At 44.9% G+C, this 21415-nt stretch overlaps 1 protein-coding gene across 2 annotated transcripts in view; it reads left to right on the top strand.

The window, feature by feature from the left end:
* The window catches only part of ATN1 (atrophin 1), a 61852-nt gene that overhangs the window by 9774 nt on the left and 30663 nt on the right, over positions 1 to 21415 (top strand). Inside the window, exon 2 of one of the 2 annotated variants that reach the window (XM_048502875.1) lies at positions 4892 to 4965. The exons of the other annotated variant lie outside the window; for it this stretch is intronic. The gene's annotated coding sequence lies outside the window, so the exon portion shown is untranslated. The remainder of the gene's footprint in view (positions 1 to 4891; positions 4966 to 21415) is intronic. 2 annotated transcript variants of the gene reach the window in all.

The following is a 21415-nucleotide window of genomic DNA, read 5'->3' as shown; positions in this document are numbered from 1 at the left end:
ATTATACATATGCTGTGTGGAATCCACCAATGTGAAGGGTCAGAAGTATTGGAGGTCTCATGGGCCCAAACCTTCGATATAATGAATCCTCACAATCCTACAGATTTCCATGCACAATCAAATCACCCAAAAGAGAAAGCGCCAATAGTTGTACCTGCCTAATAGAAACATTATACCAACCGTGCAACTACTACCTGCAGTTGCAGACACAAGCACAGATGCAAATGTATAAAGAATCCAAATTTTTGAAAGGTCTGGTGGTCTTTGCCAAGGTTACTCCATGGTCCATACAGACAATGGAGATCAGCGCAGCAGATATGGGCCGCAGGGCAGATGCTGGCACACATGTCTTTGTAAAGCTTAAGTCCGTTAGACATGCCCGCTCGGAAGCGTGCCAGGACATTGCCCATGCCAGCGATTAAGCAATGATTAGTTGAACTGAACTTCTTCCTATCGGCAAGGTGATTTTGAAGGGCTACCGTGTGAGCTGAGAACATAATAGCTTTGCTCGACAACCCATTCTCTGAACGTTTCCTGCTAAAACAATACACTGGCATCTTATACTAACTAGACTCAAATTTGGTGAAGCAGGATGGAGATTTATGGATGTATGTGGCAGTTTTCTGAGGAACAAATTGCCTGGCAAAATGAACAGGCCTTTGGGTCCAATAACTAGACTCATCTGGGTGAGGATCAAGGGCAGCCAGTGCAGTCTGGCCCAGGGAAGCTCAGAAGGTGTGGTGGCACAAAGCAAGTCTGGCTGAAAGAACAGTGACTCTCTGGGCCCAGGTGTTTTGAGGCAGGGCAAAGAACAGAGGAGAAGAGGGTGGGGCTAACTCAGTTGTTAATAATGATGTGCTGTCTCTTGTCAGACGAGTTCAGAGCAATTCACAAATATATATAAACAATAAAACAACTGCATCTTATGGTGCCCTTCCATTTACCTGAAACCAATGAAGGAACTAGGAATAAACCCAAATAACCAAGAACTGAACCAGAGCAAAATAAAAGAAAGAAGAGAAAAGGAAGAAAAGGAAAGGAAAGAGGCCAGCTATATATAACTCAGTTGCTGCCTTCAACCATAGTCCTGGCAGAACATTTCTGTCTTATAGGCCCTGTGGAAATGAGATAAATCCTGCAGGGCCCTGATCTCACTGGACAGAGTATTCCCTCAGACAAGGGGGAACAGACAGGGGCTATAAAAAGGAAGGAAGGGGAAATGGGAGGAGGTTCTGGTAGGAGAAGGTGGCAAAAACAGATGACAGATTGCAGTGCTGTGGCTGTACTCCTGTGTAACATAGGGTAACCCTGAAGTGGGTGAGATGAATCACATCTTCAGGGATCTCTGTGGTGGAATAAAGAACCTGTCTTAAAAAAGCAGTGACTGGGCTTGTGATATCAAGAACCCGTGGGCTCCAGGTATGGTATTCCTCTGCCCCCAAAAGGTGCTGCACTGTGGCTGCCTACACTGAGTAGAGCACCCGAAAACTTGCTGCTGCATTGTGGCTCCAAACTAAACAACAACAAGATGCAGCCGCAACGGGATGGCTAATTCTTTAGGAGGAGGTGTTGGTGACCACCATGCTTACAGGTAGGCTACCACCAGCCAGTGATAGCTTTAAGATTCAAAGCAGGAGTTGGATGCAGAGGGGGAAACAAACAGTAATACTCTGTCCTTGGTTTCCAGTATGATTTGGCAAACCCATTGGTCTCCACCTGATCTTCCTGCTGTGGTAAGGAAAGGGAAAGGGAAAGGAAGGAAACATAGAGGGAAGGGAAACGTGTGACATAGCTGGTCTGGGATGCCTGTTTGAAGGTACTTGTTGCTGTGTTTATATCCCAAAATAAATTGTGGCATGTGCAATATATTTCTCTGATGTACTATTCCACTGAAGAAGACGTTTCAATGGCATTACAACTTTCTACCTTGAAAACCCATTATGGACTTTAACAGTTGTGTAATATGAACCCTGTAGCTTTGTGATCCACACCATCGGAACCTTGCTTGACTGCATTTTATCTTTAAATCTACCGTGAAGTCACCAAGGAAACTTAGTATTGTACCTCAAGGGCACACATAGAGATTCTGTGCCTTTCTAGTGTGCATAGAGACTTCACCGGTTGGATAACATCCTTGCAGCTTGTGGTATTTGAATGATGTTTGTTTACCTACCTTATATATGCAACTTGTTTACACTGATTGTAAGCTGCTATGTATGACACGGATTTATGGCATAGGAATGTTCCACCATGTTTTTAGATATTTTGATCGCACTGCACTTTAAATTTATTTTGCACCCTCTATGCGCGAGAGTAATTTTCTACACAGCAGTGCACAGTGGTTCTTTTGTCAAAAGACAAAATTATATATAAGTTTTGCCCTGTCATAAGTGAGCTACCAGGTTCTGAGCTTCCTTCACTTATAGGATGGAAAAAGAATAGGTCCATTGCTAACTTGTTAGTCAAAACTGATTATAAAGAACCATCTCAAATTCAGCCTGTTATTACAGGACATTGTAAGTGCGGTTCATGTTCTACTTGTCCTGTGACTTTGGAATGTAAAGAGTTTGTTACTGAATCTTATTCTGTAAAGTTGTCTGGTTTTTCAAATTGTAACTTTACCAATGTAATTTATGGCATGATATGTGGAATTTGGAATGTGGTATGTTGGGCACACAATTAGCCGATTCAAGGTCAGAATCTTGGAACCCATATCACGGATAAGGTCACATGTCATAGAAGCCCCTATGGTCTCCCACTTAACTGAGAAACAACATCATCCAGAATCTATGAGAATAGTAGTTTTGGCAGGGCCAGAGTGAGGGGGGAGCTGTGCAGGGGGCACGTGAGCACTCTGCGCCCCTGCCACACCCCCGCCCTCACCAGAACGCCCCACACCGGCGTGCACCCAGTGCATCGCGCAGTGCCCTCTTGGCACTATACCACTGAGTTTTGGAAACATTAAGCTTCAGTGGCAGTGGCTTACCTATGAAACAGATTTCTGAGACATGAAGCCTTTTTTACATATGCCTTTAATTGAATGATAGAGCCAAGAGGACTTAACCAAGGGTTAGAATTGGGAGTGTTTCTGTAAGCAGCTGTATGTAATTTATGTGGTTCACATATATGGTAGACCTATGCTTAATAACAATGCCCTGTTGTTGGGAACTATGGCTATTGATTATTTTAAAAAAGGAGATAGAATTAGGTGCAGGTAAGCAATAAATGGTGATTAGAGGTAGATGTATTAGCTTATGGGGAGTTTTGATCTCAACACTATTTACATATCATAAATTTATTTTGCAGAAGAGGGCCCATAGGAAAATTTTTGGATTATAAACCCATATAATAAGGAGGACATATTTTATTTAAAATAGTAAGATATTCATAAGAGTTTGGACAACATATGATCACATGTAAATTTGTGTTAACAATCACTATATATGTTTAATGTTTTTATTTTAGGAGGGGCCTAAGAAGGCAATTATGAGATTAACCTGGAAGTTAGCTAGCCCCCCCCTTTTGTGTATTTTGAAGCAATAACTCATATTTGAAGTATGATTTTGTACATATTTGAACTCATTTCAATAAAAATTATAAATGTACAAAATTGTGAAAATCACATCATATAAACTATTGCTTATGAAATTGTGTATTATGCATTGTGGATAAGATTACCCACGCTCTTCGTGGTTTAAGCCATTTAAAGAGCTTTATTACTGCCAAGCCTCCAGGTGGTGGCTGAAGATCTCTCAGAATTACAAATGGTCTCCAGCCAACATAGATCAGTTCCTCTGGAGCAAATGGCCACTCTGGAAGTTATACCTGGCTGATGTCGGTCTCTTCCCCAGGCCCCCCCCCCCCCCCCCCCCCCAAATCTGGAATTTCCCAACCCAGAGCTAAAAACCCTATTGAACTACATGTATCCTCATGGGTTACATATAACTTTCTGCAGTGGGGCAAAGGGCTGCTCCTTTGGGCTGTTTCAGATTGGGACAGTAGTTCCAGGGAAGATTTAAGCAACCTCTTCTGATAGGTCTCAGTCCCAATCTGAGTTTAGACCCCACAGAGAATCTTTCAACTGGGAATTGGCCAATCATGTGTGCTTGACAAGGCCAGAGGATTGCCTGAGGAACAGTTAGGTCCTTAGGTTTCTAGCATTTTCTTATCACAAGGAAACTGAGACTATATAAAACAACCTTGGTGGTCTCCCATCCAAATACCAACCAGGGCAGACCCTGCTTTTCCACGTTCACTGGGTATTTATCAGGGATGCCCAAACTCGATCAGCTGCCTGTGGATGATGCAAACTTAGAAGGGTCAGCCATCACTTCCCCAGGCCAATTAGAAAGGCAAACCCAAACTGGAATGCTTAGCTGTCAACAAGAGCCACCTAGGAGAGAACTGCTTAATGTTGTTGAAAAGGATTTTGAAGATTGTTAGTGAAACAGCTACTAACTGCAACAGTGCTTGCTTTATCCCTTGCTTCCAGACCTCTAAAGTGTGAAAGTCTTTCTCAACAGTAAGGTGTTTTGGTTGCTAGCCATGCAAATAGATCAGTCATTAACGTTTGCACAGGGGGAAAGGAGCGATAGCAGTCAGGAAATTTTTAGAACTGCCTGGTAGAATGTGCCCAATGACAATCTGTGGGTCTCTTACTCTGCCACCTTTAATGGTGCTGGGCTCAAATAGAAGAGAAGTCCATGAAGTGCAGATTGCAGGTTTAGGCAGCCTCAATTTACTTGGGGGCTGTGCATGAAAGAGAAAGGAGAGTTAACCCTTCCACCCGGCACTCGCTGAAGTATAGGGCAACCACCTCAAATACAAAATTTTGGATGTTGTTAAAGAGCAACTGTTTCTCAGTTATTTTGTTTTCTTGTTCACTGTGCAGGTTGGATTTTCAACATCAAACATGAAAATGTTTTGGGAAGGCTCTGAAAGCCACTCTTGCACACAATTAGAGAGGTAGGCTCCAAATTCTTTTCTCTGTGGCACATCCTGTTTTTCTTCTTAGATTTTGGCTATTGTTGTTAGGGAAGCTGATGTCTGGAACAAATTTAGAACATCACAAAAATATCTTAAGAGATGCTGATGGTGCAGTAACAATAAGCAGTGAATGTGCTACTTAAGGAAAAAATTGTTTTCTTGAGAGAAAAATATCAGGCTTTGGATGACAGTGAAGTTCTTACAACCTTGTGGTTACACATAAAGAAAAAGAGGAGTTGGTTTTTATATGTCACTTTTCTCTCCCTTCATGGAGCCTCAAAATGGCTTACAACTGCTTCCCCTCCCCACGACAGACACCTTGTGAAGAAAGGTGGGGCTGAGGGAGTTCTGAGATAACTATGACTAGTTCAAGGTCACCCAGCAGGCTTCTTGTGGAGGTGTGAGGAAACAAACGGGGGCTCTCCAGATTGGAGTCTGCCACTCTTAACAACAACACCACACTGACTCACAAAAATGTGTGCAAGGAACAGGGGTGGCCTAAGACCATTTGGTCTTGAGTCAACAAAACACTCCCAAGTGAAATGTCTCATTTTGCTGAGTCATGTTGAGCACCAACTGTGGGAAGTTTTGATGTGGACAGTTCTTTGAAATGTGCAGGTGTGTTAGCCCACAATAGGGTTTGTGTAGAATGGCCTGTTGGAATGTGCCCAACAGAGTTCAAATGTATGTGCCTCCCACACTGCTACCCTTAACAGTGCTCCAAATCTGCTACTAGAGCTCAAATAGTGGAGAGGTCCATGACATGCAAATTAGAGGCCCAGGTAGCCTCAGTTTGCCTTGGGGCCATACAGAAAAGAGAGGGTCATGGTGAAATCCTCTAGCCTTCAGTCTACTTTGTTGTTTGGACTCAGTAACCCTCCTTCCTCTGCCTACGAAACACAAATGCTCAGTGAAATGATCCCATAGGGTAGCCCTCAGTCTTTCTGTAATAACTGTCTCATACTGGTCCTTCATAGTGGACTCTGACACAACTAGTGCTGTAGTAATTCATGCTCATTTGTTGAGCAATATCCATAAATGTTCTGCCAAATCAGCACTGAAATTGTGACTACAACCTCCCAGTAATTGCAATTGGGAAAATTTAATTCTTCCCTGGGCTACAGCATCTCATTCCTCTTGCAACATTTGGATATATGGATGTGCAAACATTATAGGAAACTATGGGAAAGTCTTTTGGGGGGGCATAGAATTTCTGCCCACAGAATGCCAGCTGCCCCATCTTTTGGCAGCCAGAAATGCCTCCAATTGTGTTCCTGGCGGTCAAGGCCAGAAACACGAATTTGTGTGTGTGTGTGTGTGTGTGCATTTTAGACTGCTGCATGGGAAGGAAGGAGGAATATCATAGAACCACCCCTATAACCACTGTTCAGGAACCAAGCCAGTACCTATGACCTCCTTGAACAAGGAGCAAAATTCATTCTAGTCAAGACTGTACCATTTGTGCAATGTTTTGTTTTAGCTGCATGGTACGAAAATAGTTTCAATGCTTTAGTGTTCAGCTAGGGATGTTACAATTGTCTTACAGCTAGGGTGATAAAAGGCACTCTGTGCATGCTCATATGCTCTTTTTACTTAATAATATGACTTATTTTTATTTAGGCACTGCTTTTCTGGTTTGGGGTTCTTTTTCTTCCACATGCAGAAATTATATGAATAGCATTAGAAATGAGTGCAACAGATAGAAATGGGTGGTACTTAACTGGCATGCTTGAAATAAGATTGGGCAGGAATAGCACCAAGCTACAAATGGTCTGCTCATACCTCTGGCTACAATTTCGTGGGGGTTTTGTGCTGGTGTTTCTAAAAAAATTTGTACATAAACTCTGTGTGTGGACACATAACTGTTTTTCTCAGCAATGTGTGGATTTAATGTAACTTATAGATACCTACCAAAGACAGCCAGTGTGGTTAAGAGAGGGGGACTAATTCATATCCTCGTTCATGCTATGAAAGCTTGCTGGTGACCTTGGGCCAATCACTCAGCCATGATTGTTGTGGGAAAAAATGGAGGAAAGGAGAATGATATAGGCTACTTTGGGTTCCTGTTGGAGAGAAGGGCATGGTGCAAATATCATCACAACAACTCTCCGAGGTAGATTAGGTTGACAATACTACATGCTCACAGTGACTGGCACAAGGTCACCAGATAGCTTTCGTAACAAGTGAGTCCTTGCTGATCCTAGTCCAGCACTCTGACCACTGCATATTCTACATAGGGTTGCCAAATCTGGTTTGGGAAATATCTAGTCATTTGGGGGCTGAACCTGGGGAGTGGGAGGAATTTAACAGAGGGCCTTTCCCCACTTACCGTAAGCCCCGCGCTACTTGAGGAGAGTAGAGCGGGGTTCCTCCTCCCTCCCCACGGCAGGGGCGGCCACAGCGCAGCCGCCCCGACGCTGCCGCTGCCGCACCCCCTTAGCGCGCGGCATCCCAGGCGCTCTTCCAAACGGCACCTTTTGATGACCCCGCACAGAGCGCGGGGTCGTGGGGACGCCTGGGCGCACGCCTGGGATGCCACGCGCTGAGAGCAGCGCGCGGCATAGGGGGGATGGAAGGCCTAGAGATGTGATGCCATAAGGTCCATGCTCTTAAACTGCCATTTCCTCTAGGCCAGGGGTAGGGAACCTGCGGCTCGAGAGCCGCATGCGGCTCTTCTGCCCTTGCACTGCGGCTCCACGAGCCGAGCCGCCGGCTTCATCCTTGCCCGCCCTGCAGGCAGCAGGGTGGGCGCACCAATTGCCCGCGGCCGGCTGGGGAGCGCCGCGGGTTTCCCCTCTCGCCCGCCTTGTTCGAGCGGGGCGGGTGCTTTCCCGGCGGCCAGCAAGGCCTAGCCGCTGGCCCCATCCTTGCCCGCCCTGCAGGCAGCAGGGCGGGTGCATCCATGCACTTCTCAGAATGAGTGGAGTAAAAGGTAAAACCCCCCAATATATACAGTGTTATCTTTATTTTAAATGTCAAAAATTATTTGCAGCTCCAAGTGTTTTCTTTTCCCGTGGAAAAAGGGGCCAAATGGCTCTTTGAGTGTTAAAGGTTCCCTACCCCTGCTCTAGGCCCAGGGCAAGGGTGTCCAATTGTGGCACTCCAGATGTTAATGGGTTATGATTCCCATCGGTCCCTGCCAGCATTATGTCCCAGGCCTAGGGTTGCCAACCTCCAGGCGGGGCCTGGTGTTCTCCCAGAATTACGTTTGCAGACTAAGGAGAGCAGTTCCTCAAAATAAAAGAGCAGGTTGAGAGGGTGGATGCTGTGGCACCACAACCATGCTGGGCTCCCTCCCTGAACTCTGTCCTCCTCAGACTCTGACCCCAAATCTTAACCCCAGCTCCTGAGAATCAAGCCTCAACAAGGAATTCCTGAGGCACCTGTGATTTGACAGAACCTGTGAATAGGGTTACTTGTGGCCAAGGACACCCCCTGTCCTTGGGCGCTTCGAAGTACCTGAAGTGAGGGTCTCTTTCCGATTTGGCTCATTTCTTCCACCCCTATGCCTCTTTTGCATGTATATGGCAAGGTCAGCCACAGTCAGTAATTTATGGGAGGCCAGCAATGAGATTTAGGGTTGCTACACGAGGCAGGCAATGGCAAACCTCCCTGCTCATCTCATGTCATGAAAACCCCATGAGGGGTCGCCAGGAGAGGGTTATGACTGGAAGGCACACAACTATTTTTGTTTTCATTTTTTGCACGGAATTAAAATTAAACCTCACAACCGTCGTGAAGCTTGCGTGCATCTGTGCCTGCCATCCGCTTTTCCAACACCTTCAAATTCCCACTCATAGCTTCCAAAGCTGCAGAAACTAAAGATGCAGGCTGAGTCGTTTGTCCTAATCCACGCAGCCCTGACATCCTCTGGTTTTACTAACTGACGGGGCACAATTATTGCATTCCATGTGGCATTTTTTCAGGCCCCAGTTTGGTTTTGTATTAAAGGCAGGAGAGGTAGGGGGGAGATGGAGCCGCAGCGTCTCCAAAGCGTGCGCTGTCCCCGTCCCCGTCCCCCCCCCCCCCCCGTTGCAGCTTGCTCCAAAATCTGGCGCTTGTTCCCTCTCCAGGCGGGCGCTGCGCTTTCCTCCTTCCCTGCTGCATTGGGGCGAACGGGTCTCTTTGCATCGCCAGCAAGTCGGCCGTTCCCCTTTTCCCCACCAGTTTTCCCTCCCTTCCCGCCCCCTTCTTTCCGTGGGCTCTCGCTCGCTCTCAATTATTCCTTGCTGGCGTTCCCAGCGCAGAGGCTCCGATAGGGTTACATTGCATTCTCGCCTCCATTCTTGGCGAGGGCCCTCTCTTGGCCTCCGCAGCTCGTTCTCTCCCTTTGTGCCGTTGCCTGGTAACTGGAAGGGGGGGATGGGGCAGGCTCCTGGAGGGAAAGATGGAGGGGGGGGGGTCGGGAAGAGAGGGGGAGCGAGCGAGCAATTGAAGTGTGTGAGGTTTGTGTAATCCTCCAGGCAAGGCTCTGCATGTTGATTAGTTCCAGGCGGGCGAAAACCAAGACCAGCAATGGAGACCTGACCTGCTGGATTGGAAGGAGCTGCATTAGGGAAAGACGTAGGAATACCGTTGGCAAGGAGGAAAGAGGTGCCGGGTTGGATGCTTCGATAGAGGGTCTCCTTTCCCCGGAAGAAGCTCACCCCACAAGGCTAGAAAGTAGCTAGGTGTTCGGGTGTGCAACTGCACTTGCACGTGAGGCCTGTTCACAAGGGGACAGTGGATTAACGGATAATCTGTGTGCAGTGGACACTTGGTATTCCTTTATAATTTCTTCTGTTGCGTTCACTGGAAGGCACAAATCTAGTTATACTGACTGGTCTGGCTCAGTATAAGGTGTATTCTTGGGAGATCTGGCCAGCAAGGTCAGAACTGTCTACTCCATGCTGGCAGGGGCTGATGGGAATTGTAGTCCATGAACATCTGGAGAGCCGCAGGTTGCAGACCCCTGGTGTACTCAGACCAGGGGCCTATCTGTAGAAAATGGCACCCAGGGCAACCACTACTGACTTCCTTTCCCCCAACTCCACTGATATTCAGGCCGGGCACAACCTTCAACATTGGGTTCAGCTTGGCTTGGTCCAGTTTTAAACTGCAGGCTTCAAGCCTACAGTTTAAAGCTCAACCTAGCCAGGCTGAGTTTAAGATTGACAGAGCAGTCACTTTGCCACCTCCAGCTTTATCCTGCAGGCTCTGCCCCTCCCCAACTCCAGCTTTGTGGAGATGGAGCTTGGGGGCAAAGCCATGAACATGAAGCTGCTACATACAGCTCCAAATCAAGACTTGCAGTGGCTTGCCACAGTCGCAGGTTAAGGTATCTCACATCACCTTTTAGAGATGCTGGGGACTGAACCAGGGACTTTCTGAGATTGAGGGGGTGCTCTGCCACGGACCCACAGCCCCTCCACTGCATGTACAGCATGTGTATCCAGGTCTCGGTTCTCGGTTTCATTTGTCAAGCAAATGCCATTGGCTCTTTCTTACAAACAAATGTATGCGTGCACATGCCCACTGAATGTGGGTTCACTGTAATGTGTGAACAGGGCTTCTGTTTGTCTATGAAATATTTGTACATTTTGGATCCTTGCAGGGTTTTTGTAAGGGTGAAACCTTGCAGGGTTGTTGTCTGTGCAACAAAAATTAAAATTAAGTGGCACGTTAGGAACTAGTGACCTTTACTTCAAAATTTGTTTATTTATTTAAACATTTATACCCCACCTGTTCTTGAAGTTCAAAGCGACTTACAAAATCAGCTTTTGTGAGTCACATTCCCACTTTGTGAACGCGACTCCCAAAACATGTCCCTAACTCAGGCCATTTGCCTGTTCCTACTATAGCCAGCTACTTTACAACAGGATGTCCCCCACTTAATGGCAGGGACTCCCTGAGGAGGTAAGGGTGGGTGTGTGTTTGAGGGGGGTCCTCTTTGGAGGTTTTCAGAAATCACAGCAATATTGTGATGATTTTTGAGGACATTTAGCAAGACTCAAAATTCATGTGAGGGTTTCTGGGGGGCATTTTACAATAGCTTATACTCTTAACAGAAAAAGCTGCAAGTCGCATAAAGCCACAAAGGCATATTAGAAACATTTGAATAAAATAAATACTTGAAAGTGTTATGTAAGCTCCAAACATGATTATTATATATTCTCCATCTAAGAATACCAGGAGGTGTTTGGGGCAGCAAAAAAAATTAAAAAGTTAAAAATCAACATTGTGGCATTTTAAAGGCGAACTAGATCTTATTCTGTTTTGAGACATTTGTTTATTCGCTTGCTTCATTTACAGGCTAAATTTCTCAATGAGACTAAAAGTGGATTACAGAATGTAAAAACAAGTCAGTCAGACAGCTAAAACATCCTGATCAGCAACACAATAGAATTAGGATTACAGAATGGAAAAATAATGTAAAAACCTAACACAAGACCAACAAGGACATTTCCTTTGCTTCAAAATTATACAGGAGTCGTATGGATCCTAACAGTCTTAAGATTTTGTCTCAGCATGCTCAGGGGTCATACTGAGATAAACTGTTACACGTTATTAGTCATGAAGATACCATAGGATTCCTGTTTATTTTTGCTCTATCTAAGAAGACCTTCATCTCATGCTAAGAGGTAGCATAGTGTACTGGCTAAACTATAGACCCCAAAGTCCTTAGTTCAAATCTTATCTCTGCCATAAATTAACCAGATAACCTTGGAAGTCATCTAGTATATGTTATACTAGTAACCTATCTAACAGGGTTGTTAAAAAGATACTGTTATCATGTATACAAGGCACTTGGATAAAAATACTACGTATGATTTATTCAGGTCTCCTTACTGCTTACACAACTTGAAACATCTTCTTGAGTCACTTCATTTGAAGTTTGCCCAAAATTTGCCCATACAGATTTCTCCAATGAACCAATGTGAGTTCCGATCAGAAGTCCCATGTCAGTCAACAATTTCCCAATCTCGATGTCATTGCGTCGTGTACATTTCTTAAGAGTATTTCAACCAGCAAAGCACAAGATCAGTCATATACCCATCAAGAGTGATGTGTTATAATTGCTAAACCATATATTGTGAAAGGGAAGCTGTTGACTGAGCAGCGGCCTCAGATGAAGGCAGACAGCAAGAGCCAGTGAGGTGTAGTGGTTAGAGTGTCAGGCCAGGGGCTGTGGCTGAATGGTAGAGCCTCAGTTTGGCATGCAGAAAATCCCAAGTTCAATCCCTCGCACCTCCAGTTAGAAAGATCAGGCAGCAGATGATGTGAAAAACCTCTGCCTGCGACCCTGGAAAACTGCTGCCAGTTTGTTTAGAGGCAATATTGACCTTAATGGGCCAATAATCTAATTCTGTTTAAGACAAGTTCATGTGTTCACTAGGATCTGGGAGACCCGGGTTCAAATTCTTGGTCCACCGTGGAAGCTGGCTGTGGGAATTTGGGCCTGTTGTATGCTCTCAGCCTATCTTACCTAATAGGTTTATGAGGATAAAATGGAGGGAAAGAGAATGATGTAGGCCATTTTGGGTCTCCACTGAGGAGAAAGGTAGGGTAGAAATGAGGTAAATTGAGGTGACATTGGACATACCGGTATTTATTTATTTACCTCATTTTTACCCTTCTCCTCAACGGAGATCCAAAACAGCCTACATCATTCTCTTTCCCTCCCTTTTATCCTCACAAATTCTTTAAAAATCAGCAATTTTTGTCTCTAAGATGTCACTAGACTTCTGTTTGGCTGCCACAGGGTAATTCAGCCAGCCTTCTGGAATTCTCTCCTATGAGCCTACCAAGCAGTTTTAGTTCACAGGCCCTTTTCCATGTTTTGTCACTTTCTGAAGCAAGAAGAATGCATACTGGAGACTGGGCTTTTTTGGTGCCAAGAATTTGGAATTTTCCCCACAGAAAATTGCCTGATGCCAAACCTGTTGTCTACTAGGCATCAGGCAATGAAATTGCCATGTCTCCAACCATCTGTAAATGTCACAGACCAGGCCTTTCCTGCTTCCCCCTCTGGCCACAACCTACTGAGCCCCCCATGTTGTTTCTGGGGTCAGTAAGCCCTCAGGAACAACGTATAGGGCAAGGTAGGGGTCTACAGTGGGATAAGGGGATTTGTGGAAATCACCAGCCTCTCTTCATTGGATTGGATTAATTAGATGCTCTCAAATTCAAGTATTTTATCCCTCTCCCAAAACTTGAGGGCATCCAATGAAGCTGATGGGCAGTAGATTCAGGACGAACAAAAGGAAATACTTTACAAAATTAGTGATTAAAATATAGAATTCACTGCTAGAGGAGATCATGACAGTCATAGGCATGGAAGGTTTTAAATGGGGATTAAAGAGATACATGGAAGAGAGATCTATTAGTGGCTACTAGCCATGGTGACTAAACAGAAACGCCACATTCAGAGGCAGTAAGCCTTTGAATACATGTGCTGGGGTGGAGGGCAACATCAGGGGAAGGCTTCAGTCTCTGTGCCATGTTATTGGCCCTTCAGAGAACTGGTTAGCTACTACGTGAGGCAGGATGCTAAACTACATGGACCACCAGTCTGATCCCTCACGTCTCTTCTAATGTTCTTATGCTATGCAAGCAGAAATTACCATCCACTGGCAGAACTGCCTGGATGGATACATTCCAGATTTACTTTTCCACACCGTTTGCACAGTTATTTGTGCTGCTTTGTGGCTTCGGTTTGTTACTGTTAAATTAGAAGACAGTTGTTTCTGCTTAGGTCTTTATTTTCTTTTTATTGCTACTTTCTTTACTTTGCTTTGGTTGTTTTTATGCTGCTGGATTTATTAGTTTCACTGATTCATTATTCAAAACAGATTTTTGTAAGCTGCTTCAAAAGTTGTTTTTTTTAGTGAGAGTGTGGGGTATGTTTAACAGCCCCATCCAAAGCAGAGGCGTTGGGGAGGGGGAGATAGCCATCAGGAGGTGGCGCGGGCCTACACTGGCAGATTTGCCCTCCCTGGGCCACTTACTTCAGTGAAGAGATACCCGGATGCAGCGCAGAACACTGCTTCAGCATCCCCATGTCACTGGCATATCAGGGGCATTTCAGAGGCATGGCTGGGTGGAGCGGACATTAGTTGGCTTCCACTTAGGGCTTTGCATCCGGATATGTGGTGGCCTGGGGTTTGGACTTTTTTTGGGGGGGGGGGGGGGGGGGTTTTGGTTTGTCTTTTGCCTCCCTGCACCACCAGAAACTAGCCCTCCGCATGGGGTAAGGTGGTGAAAAGCTCTCTGGCGGCAGCAAGGCCCTGGCTGCCAAGGGCTCCGGATTGGGCTGCCCATAAATTAACAAACACAAATAAACTTAAATAAGTTACTTTCCAAGGGACTGAAGGAGATGAGAGAATTACCATAGAGCACTTTCTCCAGTTGGAAGACCAAAGAAGTGGTGGATGGACAGCATTGCTGAAGACATGCGTACTGTCAACCTTACCCCAGAAAATGCCCACAATCAAGCTATTTGGCGAAGAAAATGTCAGTGCTGACCCCTTCAAGGGGGATACAGCCCAAGAAGAAGAAGACTTCCTCCAACTATCTATAATCAGATAAAAAATAAGAATATAATGTATGTAAAATACAAGATGTTAAATTCATCAGCCACCTAAAATTGTTAAAACTTAGACATGGATTGAAGCCTAAGAAAAGACTATTTGGAAAATCTTTATTACAACTCTGTGGTTCCACATACGTGCCTAATGTTTATACAGCTTGCATGCTTTCAGGGTTTTCAACTCCTGAACCACACAGAAAACCAAAGTATAAATGTTTTAATAAATACATAAAAATAAAACCCCTTAAATGCAGCAGGATTGTCAGATGTTGGGTTTGGGAAGCTATTTCCAAGATTGAAGGAGGTACCTGAATATCTGGGCTGGAAATACCTTTGTGCATGTGATAACAAACAATTATGTGTCTATTTACTTAATTTGTATCCTGCTTTTCTCCCCAGTGAAGATCAAAATTCACTTACTTTTGTTCTCCTCCATTTTATCTTTATAATCACCCTGCGAAAGTTATTATAAGGTTAAGAATGTGTGACTGGATGGCAGAATGGGGTTTTGAATTTGGGTCTGTGAGATTCTAGTCTGATGTTCCAACCAGCGCTACAGTGGTTCTAATAAGAACATAGGGCCAATTCTATAGGCCATGAGACTTCTTTTCCTGCATTGTTCAGATAACATTGGAAGCCTCCAGCTAGGTATGAGAAGTCCATCCCATAGCATTTTTCTCATCAGAGCCTTGTTTTCAGAAATCACTGGCATGATCTCTAATAGTGCAAAGCATGACCCATGTTGTAGCAACCTCCACATAGCAACAGATACATCCAAATGGGTCTCAAGAGTTATATTATACCCTCTGAAGAATGAAATTGTAGGCTGAGGTGGCAGAATTGTGGACTCTATCAGCAGATCAAACATATTTTTGAAGCCTTCCTGTATGAAAAATCTCTTCCTGTACATAATAAACCCACTATTGAAAGCAGAGTGACACCCACATAAACACACATAGCTATCTTATACTGCATTAGACTGTTTCGTCTCTCAAGATCAGTATAATCTTCTCCAAAAATCCCCAACATTTTTGAGCCTGCAGGCACCTTTGGAACATTGACACAGCATGGTTAGCGCAACCACAAAATGGCTGCCACGGATAGCGGCTGCAGGGGTGGAGCCAGCCACAAAATGGCTGCTGCCACAGATACCTTCACTCACACAGTGAAGATCCCTGGGTTGAGGTGGCCGCTGCTTCCAATGAATGTTTTTTTAAATCTTCACAGCCAATCAAATCTCCAATGGATAATCAGAAGCCTTGCTGGACAGAAGTCCCACCTGGCACTGCCCACTTTCAAAAAACACGGAGAGAGGAAAGGTGGCAGTGGGCACCATGTTGCTCATGGGCATCACATTGGAGCTTACTCAGACTGGCAATGGCTTTCCAGGATCTCAGGTGGAATTATTCCTCTTATCATTTACTGCCTGATCCCTTTAACTGGAGATGCTTGGGACTGAACCTGGGATCTTGTGCTTGCCAAGATGAGGCTGAGCCATAGTCCCTTCTCCACTTCAGTGGATTTTAGAGGGTGTGCCTATGCTTCAGATGTGTCTGGAGTTGGCTGTCATCCCTGACATAGACCCCTCCCATTGGGCAAGCCACAAATAACCCAGAACTCTGAAAGTGAAGAGAAGGAGGCAGCAGGTAATCTGGAGTATTGGCCAACCCAACAGAGCAGGTTGTGACAGGCCCCAACCAAGTAATAGCACCCACCATTGCTAGACAAGTGACTGGAGACATGGACAGCCTAGTGTTGAGGTCTATAAGTGTGAAGGCCAGCAGCTTGGAAGTGCCAGGGTAAAAAAAAAATATGGAAGAGGGGAAGGCTGGGCCTGCTACCTCAGAAGCCCAAGAGGGAGAGCAAAAGATTGACAGCCCTGAGTGTGGTTATCCACTTTGCTTTTATCACATCCATAAAGAAGTGGGGCTGAACCCTGATTGGAGCCTGTATCTATGGCAGTGGTTCTCAACCTTCCTAATGCTGCAACCCTTTAATACAATTCCTCATGTTGTGGTGACCCCCAACCCTAACATTTATCCATTTTACAGATGGAGAACACTGATACAGAGAGTCTTAGGCGATCCCTGTGAAAGGGTTGTTCGACTCCCAAAGGGGTCGCGACCCACAGGTTGAGAACCGCTGATCTATGGGATAGTCGTAAGTGTGGTATATAAGGTTGGTTGAAAGTCAACTCTACAGTGTGAAATCATAGTATGTACAATAGAAAGTGTGCATGCAACAGAAGTCACCAAGCAAGCAATTATTTGCACACAAGGCAGCTAGCAGTCATAGGCTGATTTCCCACTGAAAATTAAATGTAGATTAATCCAAGTTTCAAAGTAAACCGCACCTTTTAATCATGGTTTCATCGTCCTCACTGCGCCATGTTTGACTTGAAGACATCTGGGCCTGCCTCAAATTCCAGCAATGCAACAATTCCCACTGCTGTGCGATTGGCTTGCCAGGACTCTCCTGATTGGCTGTCACGCCATGTTGGGGCGGAAACTTTTCATCATGTCATCACGTCATCACATCCTCTCGCGAAGACGTAATCTCAGTCAGATGTTAGAAACAAAGAACTAGAGAGTCTTATTACCGAGTGTTCTCGTTCTCTCATTTCCTCATCAGAGCGGTTAAGCGTGAGACCGAATCAGAAGAACATAAGAAGCCGAGTGAAACTAAACCTAACCGCCGCGCCCCCCCCCCCCCCCGTGCGCGCATTGTGCATTGGTCACTGCACTCTGATTGGCTGGAAGCATTTGCATCATTGTGTATGGCGGGAAATTGAAAATCAAATCAGATGCCTGAACCTCTCCATGAATCTGGATTGGTAACGTGCTCTGCAAAAAAGTTGCACAAGCAACCAGGTTCTGGGGGAACGCGGGATAAGGGGAGGGGAGCGACAGAGCAGGGATTGATCTGTGTTCCAAGGTTCAGCAGTAGGGAGGTTGCAAGGAAACCTTGATATTTCGGGGGACTATCCTAGGATAAATCGTCAGTGAGGAAATCGCCGTAGACTGTATAACTTGTGAATTTACTAAGTCTACAGTATATACACTTATGGGGCTGTATTTCAGTAATGCCCCTTTTGATGTACCTTCAGTGGCAAAGTTCCTATCTGAGGTCTGTAAATTGAACTCTTGATCAGTGTGAAGTTACCTTTACTATTTTAACTGTATTTTAAATTAGTCTGTTTTGTATGCCAATAAAGGCTTTCGAATCGTTATCCAATGTACCTTCAAGTATTTTTCTCATACAGTAATGAGTACATTCATGAGTTCTAGTAACTCTTCTACAACTGCTTCCCTAATCTCCACAGGGTCAGCTATTAATTTAGTATTAAAAACCCAACATGAGTGACCAGCTTCTGGATATGTTCTGGCTTCAACAATCTTCGGAGGCTCGTGAATGTCTGGTATTTTCAGTGTTGGTCAATAAGTCACTTAAAAGATTGTTTTTACAAAAATCAAGTCGGACTTCATTTGTCTCTACAAGGAGGTAGTAACGTAACACTGTCTTTTTAAGTTGTGGTACTGCAGCCCAATTTCAAATATTGAAACTACACAGCACGTCTCTGCCTGTTGCACTTTGAAGTATATGTGTTCTGTCTTCCTCTGAGAAACTAGTAGTTGCAACTTGCCATGGCCTCAGCAAGAGAATCTATAGTATGTGCAATAGAAAGGGGTGTGTGCATCTGAGATACAGCCTCATAGATCTATATATTGTAGACTTAGAACATTCACAAGTTATACAGTCTATTACTATTAACCTTATTGTGTGCAAATAATGGCTTGCTTGGTGACTAGGTTGGGAATACCTGGAGATCTGGGTGGGTGGGGGGTGGTAAAACTTGAGGAGGGTGGTGTTTGAGGAGGACTTCAGTGGAGGTTTAATATAATAGAATCCACCTTCCAAAGTAGCCATTTTCTCTAGGGGAACTAATTTCTGATGCCTGGGGATCAGTTGTAATAGCAGATCTCTAGCCACCGCCTGGAGGTTGGCAACCCTATGTATAAGGGAGGCATCCATGCCAGGTTGGGGTGTGTGTGTAAGGGCTCAAACCCAACCAAGATGGCAGAAGGTGGGTGAGGCAGTATAGCAAAGAGGAAGCCTCATCAGGATGGCAGTTAATATGCCCTCTGTGTCCGTTTACAACACCCAACGCACTTCAGGAGCAGCAGTGGCGTAGGAGGTTAAGCGCTCATGTATCTAATCTGGAGGAACCGGATTTGATTCCCAGCTCTGCCGCCTGAGCTGTGGAGGCTTATCTTGGGAATTCAGATTAGCCTGTACACTCCCACACACGCCAGCTGGGTGACCTTGGGCTAGTCACAGCTTTTCGGAGCTCTCTCAGCCCCACCCACCTCACAGGGTGTTTGTTGTGAGGGGGGGGCAAGGAGATTGTCAGCCCCTTTGAGTCTCCTGCAGGAGAGAAAGGGGGATACAAATCCAAACTCCTCCTCCTCCTCCTCCTCCTCCTCTTCTTCTTCTTCTTCACAGGACAGATGTGAGGATAAAATGGAGAAGGGAATTATGTAAGCTGCTTTCAGTCCTCATTGGGGAGAAGGGCACGATGTAAATGAAGTAAATAAACACACGTTACTTTATGGAAGAATGGGCTGTATCGATTGAGTTTAGTTGCTAGGTGTCTTTTTAGTGCCATGTAATAAATGCACATATCAGATTTATTTTTATTTTTCATACATACATATGTATGGGTGTATGTACTGTGATACACACAAGCAATTTCTGCCAACTGGGTATGTGTGTATGAGTATAAACTTAGAATTTGTTAGGCTCCCTAGGAACTCTTTATCCCACAGTTATTTAAAATACCTTTTAACAATCCCTCAGCTGATATCTTGTTTTGGTTCCTTCACTCCCTGGGAGACTATCAGTGTAATTCTAAGCAGAGTTATACCTTTCTAAACTCAGTTACTTCAATTCACTTAGAACAGGGGTTCCCAAAATGGGCAGTATTGCCCTTGAGGGCGGTGGAGTTACCTAGAGGGCACTTAGATGTAAGGGGGTGAAAATGAGGTGCTAGGAAATGGGCCTTTTCATCTGTTCACTTATTTGTAATAGATTAAGTTATGGACAATGCTGCCAAATCTGGAGGAAACTATCAGATTTTTTTCTGACTTGGAAAAGCTGGTATCACTGGGTTCATCAATTTTGTTGAATAAATCAACCTAAAAAGTTTTAATTGGATCTTGAATAAATGTACGTCATTGTTATTGCTTTTAATTTAATTGTTATTATCTTCCTTAGTGAGTCATGCAAACCATTATTCTGAATATTGCTTTTTATAGGGTAAGGTAGGGGGCACTGGGGATAAGTTTATGAAACCAAGGAGACGGCAGGCTGAAATAGTTTGGGAACCATTGGCTTAGAAGTAAAACTGTATTTAGGATTGTGCTGTTTTTTTCTCCATTCCCTAATGAGGAAGATGACCAGAAGGTCATTTTTACGAGGTTACCAGAGGTTCACTTTTTGTACAATAGGTGTGCAATTGTTACTCATGGGTTGCGCAAGCCCTTGATGGCTTCTCTGATGTAGTGAGACTCATTTTCCCAGTAAGTTTGCAAGTTTTCATTCCACAATTATTTTCTTCTTTTGTGTGTGCCAAGTGAAATATAATTAAATGCCATATAAATGTGTATTGGCCAATGCCTGTGAATTTGTTTGTGAATTTCAATGGCCTCCCTGTGCAGTCTGCCATAGTAACCTTCTGAATTGTCCAGAATTTCAGTGTTTTAAAATAAAATGTTATTTCCAGTTTTCTTTAGGACATGTTCTGCTAGTAGATCACAAATACCAAGATAAGTTCAACAAGAAAGAAGAGACTTTGAGAATTTACAAAGCTTGGCTACCAGTACTTAAAAACACCAGAATCAAAGGCCAAGGGCATGCTAAGTTCATGGACAATGAACTCCACCCAGACACAGGATTTGCATTCATCAGTACTGCTGCTGCTGCAGGGAATGCAAATGTGACTACAAACAGACTTCTCTCTGTAACACACCTCTGGAGATGCCAGCCACAGATGCAGGCGAAACGTTAGGAACAAGATCTACCAGACCACGTCCACACAGCCCGGAAAACCCACCACAACAAAAAAGACCTACATTTGAGAAATCCTTGTGGGGCAACACAATTCCTTTCCCCCCAAAAAAATATGGAGTAGGGATAGCACCCTCCCTCCCCATGGTTTTCTAATTCCAACCCCTGTCCTTTAGTTCTATATGGAAAAGACACAGACTGCTGAAACAGTGTTGCAGTTATCCCTTGGGGCCACCTCCCATGGCTGCCCCCTGGAGTAGGGCCCAGAATGACTGCATTTTCGAAGGATAGTTTCATTCTGTCCAGATGAATGAGAAGAGGGGCTGTGACTCAGTGGCAGAGCATTCAGGGAGTCCCAAATTCATTCCCTGGCATCTCCATTTTTAAAGATCAGATAGGGGATGGTGGGAGAGCCCACTGCCTGTTGGAGCAGACTATACTGATGGACCAAGGATTTCATTCAGTATATGGCTGCTTCATCTGTGTGTTTTTCCCCCTCCCCCATCCGTGGTATATTATAAAATACAGCCTTGGATTAGCGACAGTTTCCACCCCTGCGTTTCTTTCCTGTGGTTTCCAAGAAGGGAACGCTTTGCTCAGGAATCCAGTTCCTCCGGGATCCGATCCGTCTCTTCCTTCCCTTCCCCGCCCCCCCCCCTCCCCGATTCTGTTGCTCCTGAGTCTTGCCTTGCCAAAAAAAGCTCCAGGCATCTCCCATTCCTTTGTACTGAGGATGGAGAGGGGAGGAGGAATCGCAGGGAAGCTGGGCGAAGAAAGGCGCAGGGAGAGGGGGAG

The sequence above is a fragment of the Sphaerodactylus townsendi genome, linkage group LG07, assembly GCF_021028975.2.
Source record: "Sphaerodactylus townsendi isolate TG3544 linkage group LG07, MPM_Stown_v2.3, whole genome shotgun sequence".
NCBI lineage: Eukaryota > Metazoa > Chordata > Lepidosauria > Squamata > Sphaerodactylidae > Sphaerodactylus > Sphaerodactylus townsendi.
The sequence above is the reverse complement of the archived record's forward strand: the minus strand, read 5'-3'. Positions and strand labels throughout refer to the sequence as shown.